General features: G+C 43.1%; 1 long non-coding RNA gene across 1 annotated transcript; it reads left to right on the plus strand.

Moving 5' to 3' along the window:
- The first annotated feature begins 1,365 nt into the window (after nucleotides 1-1,365).
- LOC135572507 (uncharacterized) lies at nucleotides 1,366-4,223 on the plus strand. Its single transcript, XR_010464352.1, has 2 exons — nucleotides 1,366-3,180; nucleotides 3,447-4,223. It is a non-coding gene; the product is annotated as an uncharacterized LOC135572507 (long non-coding RNA).
- Nucleotides 4,224-7,537: the final 3,314 nt, after the last annotated feature.

Here is a 7,537-nt window from a genome sequence, read left to right on the forward strand (position 1 = left end):
GCCCTTCTTTGGACACTGTGTTAACAACCCTCCAGGCAAGCTTCAATGCCATACAACTCTCCTTCCGTGGCCTCCAATTGCTCTTAAATACAAGTAAAACTAAATGCATGCTATTCAACCGATCGCTACCTGCACCTACCCGCCTGTCCAACATCACTACTCTGGACGGCTCTGACTTAGAATACGTGGACAACTACAAATACTTAGGTGTCTGGTTAGACTGTAAACTCTCCTTCCAGATCTCCAATCCAAAGTTAAATCTAGAATTGGCTTCCTATTTCGCAACAAAGCATCCTTCACTCATGCTGCCAAACATACCCTTGTAAAATTGACCATCCTACCAATCCTCGACTTTGGCGATGTCATTTACAAAATAGCCTCCAATACCCTACTCAACAAATTGGATGCAGTCTATCACAGTGCAATCCGTTTTGTCACCAAAGCCCCATATACTACCCACCATTGCGACCTGTACGCTCTCGTTGGCTGGCCCTCGCTTCATACTCGTCGCCAAACCCACTGGCTCCATGTCATCTACAAGACCCTGCTAGGTAAAGTCCCCCCTTATCTCAGCTCGCTGGTCACCATAGCATCTCCCACCTGTAGCACACGCTCCAGCAGGTATATCTCTCTAGTCACCCCCAAAACCAATTCTTTCTTTGGCCGCCTCTCCTTCCAGTTCTCTGCTGCCAATGACTGGAACGAACTACAAAAATCTCTTAAATTGGAAACACTTATCTCCCTCACTAGCTTTAAGCACCAACTGTCAGAGCATCTTACAGATTACTGCACCTGTACATAGCCCACCTATAATTTAGCCCAAACAACTACCTCTTTCCCAACTGTATTTAATTTATTTATTTATTTTGCTCCTTTGCACCCCATTATTTTTATTTCTACTTTGCACATTCTTCCATTGCAAAACTACCATTCCAGTGTTTTACTTGCTATATTGTATTTACTTTGCCACCATGGCCTTTTTTGCCTTTACCTCCCTTCTCACCTAATTTGCTCACATTGTATATAGACTTGTTTTTTTTACTGTATTATTGACTGTATGTTTGTTTTACTCCATGTGTAACTCTGTGTCGTTGTATGTGTCGAACTGCTTTGCTTTATCTTGGCCAGGTCGCAATTGTAAATGAGAACTTGTTCTCAACTTGCTTACCTGGTTAAATAAAGGTGAAATAAAAATAAAAAATGTTCACAGATTAAATGTTGATCGGTTATCGTAACCTGGTCTTTGTATGTTCACAGATTAAATGTCACATTTATGTTTCATGTTCCAGAGCGTTTGTTCTTACGATCATAACAATTTACGTAAGGATTTGTGTATGTACATTCAACCTTTTGGCAGGTATCTCCCTCAACACTATAGCCTATGCTTGGGTAGTCCTACAGTTGTCCAATCGTCCAACATCAGTTGATTGACGCCATTTCCGGTCACAACTTGCAGACTTGTTTACGTGTTGCTGTGCGTTTTGTTGCCAACCTTACTTTGCTACCTGACAACTTTACGGTTTTTACTTTTTAATTACCGTTTATATTTTTGGTTTTCCCTCACTCAACTTTTTTTCCCTCAACTTTTTCACTCCGGACGCTTTATCTGGACATCGTTCGTCAGGACCTCCAACAGCTGAAGCTAAGTAGTAACATTAACATGATGCCTTCTAATTGCAGTCGCTGTACTCATAACATACAGGAGAACGATCGCCTTACGGCGAGGATAGCTGTGCTACAAGCCCAGCTTCAGACGCAATCGTTAGGCAAGGGTAATTTCAGTGTAGGAAAGGATGAAACAGCGTTTGTGCCACCAGTAAGTACAGATAGTAACGTTAGTATAAATCCCGCAGCCGGACAACATTCTCACGGTTTCTGGAGGGAAATGCTGTAGGAATGCTCAACCGGTGTCACTCATTCAACCTACAGAAACTTTCAACCGTTTTTCTCCATTAAGCAATGAGTCGGAGTCAGAGGCCGAGCCTTCTCTGGTCTCTCCTCCTCCCGTTACGGGGTCTGAGACGCTGAAGCTTCCCACCATTAGCTCTGACAAATTGAAAACTCTAGTCATTGGCGACTCCATTACCCACAGTATTAGACTTAAAACACTGAAGTGGATGGCGGGAAATGTTTTACTTTTAAACTCGGAATAAACAGAGATGCTAGTTCTAGGTCCCAAGAAACAAAGAGATCTTCTGTTGAATCTGACAATTAATTTTGATGGTTGTACAGTCGTCTCAAATAAAACTGAAAGCCCTGGGGCATTAATCTGGACCCTGATCTCTCTTTTGATTAACATATCAAGACTGTTTCAAGGACAGCTTTTTTCCATCTATGTAACATTGAAAATCTGAAACTTTCTGTCCAAAAATTATGCAGAAAAATGTATCCATGCTTTTGTCACTTCCAGGTTAGACTACTGCAACGCTCTACTTTCCGGCTACCTGGATAAAGCACTTAATACACTTCAGTTAGTGCTGAACATGGCTGATAGAATCTTGACTAGAACCACATTTTTTAAATCATATTACTCCAGTGCTAGCCTCTCTACACTGGCATCCTGTTAAGGCTAGGGCTTATTTCAAAGTTTTACTGCTAACCTACAAAGCATTACATGGGTTACATGGTTTTGCTCCTACGTATCTTTCCGATTTGGTTTAGCCAATTTGGCCCTGCCGTATAAACCTACACGTACGCTACAGTCACAAGCCTCCTCCTCCTTACTGTCCCTAGAATTTCTAAGCAAACAGCTGGAGGCAGGGCTTTCTCCTATAGAGCTCCATTTTTATGGAATGGTCTGCCTATCCATGTTAGAGACGCAGACTCGGTCTCGACCTTTAAGTCTTTATCGAAGACTCATCTCTTCAGTAGGTCCTATGATTGAGTGTAGTCTGGCCCAGGAGTGTGAAGGTGAACGGAAAGGCTCTGGAGCAACGAACCGCCCTTGCTGTCTCTGACTGGCTGGTTCCCCTCTCTCCACTGGAATTCTCTGCCTCAAACTCTATTACAGGGGCTGAGTCACTGGTTTACTGGTGCTCTTGTATGTCGTCCCTAGGAGGGGTGCGTCACTTGAGTGGGTTGACTCACTGACGTGATCTTCCTATCCGGTTGGTTGCCCCCCTTTGGGTTCGTGCCATGGGGGAGATTTTCGTGGGCTATACTCGGCCTCGTCTCAGGATGGTAAGTTGGTGGTTGAAGATATCCCTCTAGTGGTGTGCGGGTGGGGTTATAAGTGGGTGGGGTTATATCCTGCCTGTTTGGGCCTGTCCGGGTGTATCGTTGTCAGTCTCTCCCGACCCCTCATGTCTCATCCTCCAGTATTTATGCTGCAATAGTTTGTGTCGGGGTGCTAGGGTCCGTCTGTTATATCTGGAGTATTTATCCTGTCTTATCATGTGTCCTGTGTGAATTTAAGTATGTTCTCTCTTTTTCTCTCTCTCTCGGAGGACCTGAGCCCTATGACCATGCCTCAGGACTACCTGGTCTGATGACTCCTTGCTGTCCTGTCCACCTGGTCGTGCTGCTGCTCCAGTTTAAACTGTTCTGCCTGCGGCTATGGAACCCAGAACTGTTCACCGGATGTGCTACCTTGTCCCAGACCTGCTGTTTTCAACTCTCTAGAGACAGCAGGAGCGGTAGAGATACTCTGAATGATCGGCTATGAAAAGCCAACTGACATTTACTCCTGAGGTGCTGACCTGTTGCACCCTCTACAATCACTGTGAATATTATTATTTGACCATGCTGGTCATCTATGAACATTTGAACATCTTGGCCATGTTCTGTTATAATCTCCACCCGGCAGAGCCAGAAGAGGACTGGCCACCCCTCATAGCCTGGTTCCTCTCTAGGTTTCTTCCTAGGTTCCGGCCTTTCTATGGAGTTTTTCCCAGCCACCGTGCTTCTACATCTGCATTGCTTACTGTTTGGGGTTTTAGGCTGGATTTCTGTGCAGCACTTTGTGACATCAGCTTATGTTAGAAGGGCTTTATGAATACATTTGATTGATAACTCTTCCTGGAAGCGAGCATGGCTAAGATCTCATCCTGTGATGTGATCCTAATGATTAATAGCCATCTATGTACTTTATTGGGATATATCATATCGTAAAAGCCTGAGGATTGGTATATTGTCAGTGCCAACAGGATCTGGCACATACAATCTGGTTTCATGATGGTTATGAAAATAAAAAGTCTTTACTTTTGCAAGCCCCCTCACCCTGAGCTGTGGTCGGGAACGTTTTCCTAAATGATTTAATCTGCTTCCTCGTTACCGAAGTTGGCACGATTTTAGCCATACCACATTGTGACAAGCCAGCATTGAAATTAACAAATGCTTTAGTTTAGAGACAGCAAAGATCAACAACCTGGTGGTCCATCCATTCCATAATCATCTGACAAGGAAGCTGTCTGTGTGGTCTTACTACTGACCAGTGACTGAGCCATAGGGTACTGTGTACAGTAAGCATGCTCTACAACCCTCAAGTCTATCTCTCTCAAACATGTTTTCTAAAACCAAACCAAAATAAAGGACTGACCAAGAAGAACAAGGAACACAAACATTTGAGGAAATCCTCTGGCCTTCATGGTTTGCTGGCTTTGAAGTTGAGGTCTTTCCCCAGTGACACTAGCAGGTTTTGCTTTGTAAAGACCACACTATATAGCTGGGGAGCCAATAGGCTTGCTCCAGTCCAGAAGAGCTCAACCAATAGAAGCACACTTGAAGCAAGCCCCCTTAGCAGTACACATTCAATCATAATAGCACTGCTCCTTGGCAAGAGTCCAACAAAGTCACTGTAACAGGGTGAGAAAAGCAACAAATGACGGAGTACAGTAGTTGTCAAGTTCACCTGGCTTCGACTGAGCTTTAGTTTGTTCACAGAGTTAAACTTGGTATGTATTTTATCCATGACTGCTCTGGGGCCTTCAAAATCCACCTCCTTCCTCTCTCTGTTCTCACAGCTGGGAATGCAGGGCCTAGTCACAGCCCATTAAAGGTTACGGATATCATTACTCTTTGTGGTGGGATGGACATCATCACTGTCTGACAAACAAAGCAGAAAGGACACACAAAGGACTTATGTTTCATCAACAGTGGCTGCTCCACTCAGGCTGAATATGTGATAGGTGGTCTTTTTCTTGGCTCTTCATGGATAGAGTGCCATTAGCAGGGTCATATATAAAGCATTTCCCACCTTGTAAACAAGGCTTTTAACAGTGAGAGAGCCCACTGCTGTAACAAAAAACTTTTCTGTCTGATCCTTGTCTACCAGAACCCATAGACCCCCACCACCCGTCCCCTCCACGGTCTGAGCTGCATTTGCAGTCTGAGGAACACTAGACTTAACACCCCTATGAGAGAAATGCTGGATACCGTCAGGCACCTCACAGTGTACAAAAAATGGGCAATCTTCCCATGAGGCCCTTCCCACTCCTCTCCTATGTTCTGGAAGGAAGATTGCCCATTTTTGTACACTGTGAGGTGCCTCCCTGGCCCTCTCTCTGAGAGGGTTTATAATAATCAGCTCGAGCAATGAGAATGGTGAAGAATGGAAAGCTATATAACTCAAAAGATAAATGTCAGTGGGAGAAAAATGAAAAACATGTGAGTTACTGCAAATAAGTGGAGGCAGAAGCAAAAAGCAGCCTTACATAAGAGTGGAAGGGGTATCTAAAATATGCAGAGGAAGTTGTCAAATTGTCACATAGGGCTCTGGTCAAAAGTGCACTATGGTGTCATTTGGGACTCAAGTCAATGCTTAAAACTTCTCCAGAGACAAGCTATTTTACCGAGTGACCACTTGAATGGCCCGTAAGTGGATTCAGTGACTGAGTTATCCTGCCCCTTCACTCAGGCGTAACATCACAGCATGGAAATGACTGCTAGCTTCCATTCCTGGTGGGCAGAACCATTGAGACGCAGGGTAAATCTGATTGAGTTATGACTCAACGTGTCGTATTTGTGTATGACATGGTGACATGTGTTTAATCATGGTACCTTAGTGCACAGGTTTGCCAATCATTATTATTAGAGGGGAAGTTCAAACAAAATGGCAGTCATTTTTTGAAGATGACATTAATCCATAATGGTAGGCTTCGACCCAAATGGCACCCTATTCCCTATCCATTTGGGACGCAGACGTAAAGTATGCTGACTCAGTGCAATGAATAGACAAATAAAAAGGATGAAAGACACAGCATTGGTACAGGGTCTTGTTTTCGACTCTGAGAAATCAAGCTGTGTGCATATCAACCAATGGGCAATAGACGTACAGTATACAGTGCGTTTAAGGATCTTGATAAATGGGCATAATCATTCAGTCTGACAAGACCACATAGAGATTCCTTACTCCCAGCCTTTGGGGGAAAAAACATGATATGCGTTCTTTATTTCTGTATTAGAGAGACAGGTTGATGTGATAATCTTTCTCAAGGCACACTTCTGCACTTCTGGTCCTGACAAAGACACATTTTTTTATATTTTCACATACACCAGATAGGTGCAGTGAAATGTGTTGTTTTACAGGATCAGCACCCCGGAAACATTGTCAATTTCTCATTAAACACTTTGGGAGCAGTATATACATTTTGTTTTTATGTGCCCATTTCACCATTCCTGCACTTTACCCTCTCTCTGCCCTTCTTCATTACCTGGCTCCAAGTTGACACTGCCACACCCACAACCATACAACAAGACTGGAACAGCAACTTACCTGCAAAAGACAAGAAACAAGAACACACAGACAGAATGAACATTACTGAAATAGAATGAAACCATATGCAGTTGTCTTCACGACCACAGCCCAAGGGCATAAAAAAACTAAGAACAAAACACCTACTCCCAAATGTTAAGTGTTATTGTGTAAGTTAACACATTAAATGCTGCTAGGTTTATAGTATGAAAAAATGTGCAAACTATTATTATTATTTTTAAGTCAGGAAGGATAAAACAAGACAAATACACCTCAGGAGGAAATTGCAGTGAATGTACCATGGAGAACCTGGACAGGAAATGGTTATCCACTTCATAACACTTAATCTCTAAAAAAATCACTTGAAACCATAGTCTTAAAAAGAGGCCTCGGCAGTGCCTGGGTAGGTAGCATATGGTGAACTGGGAAGCAAACCAGAACGGTATGCAGTTGCTTTAGTAACAGTGCCACCTTCTGGTTGGTTCAAGCTAACGTTTCCTGAGATGCATTGCAGTCCATTACAGGATGTCTTGTGAGCTTCGGACTTATGTTTCCCCTTTGTACAGGTCTAGGATCAGCAAATGCAAAACTGACCCAAGATCAGCATCTAGAGGAAACTTCAACATATTGCCGCCTACTCCCTGACAAAATACAGTGTGAGGAATGTATTACGGTGCCTTCAGAAAGTTTTCATACCCTTTATTCCACATTTTGTTGTGTTACAGCCTGAATTCTAAATGGATTTAATATATATTTATTTTGTCACCCATCAACAAACAATACCCCATAATGACAAGGTTGTTTTATGCTAACTATATTTCAAATGAAATACAGAAATGTCTAATT

This window comes from Oncorhynchus nerka, linkage group LG7, assembly GCF_034236695.1.
Source record: "Oncorhynchus nerka isolate Pitt River linkage group LG7, Oner_Uvic_2.0, whole genome shotgun sequence".
NCBI lineage: Eukaryota > Metazoa > Chordata > Actinopteri > Salmoniformes > Salmonidae > Oncorhynchus > Oncorhynchus nerka.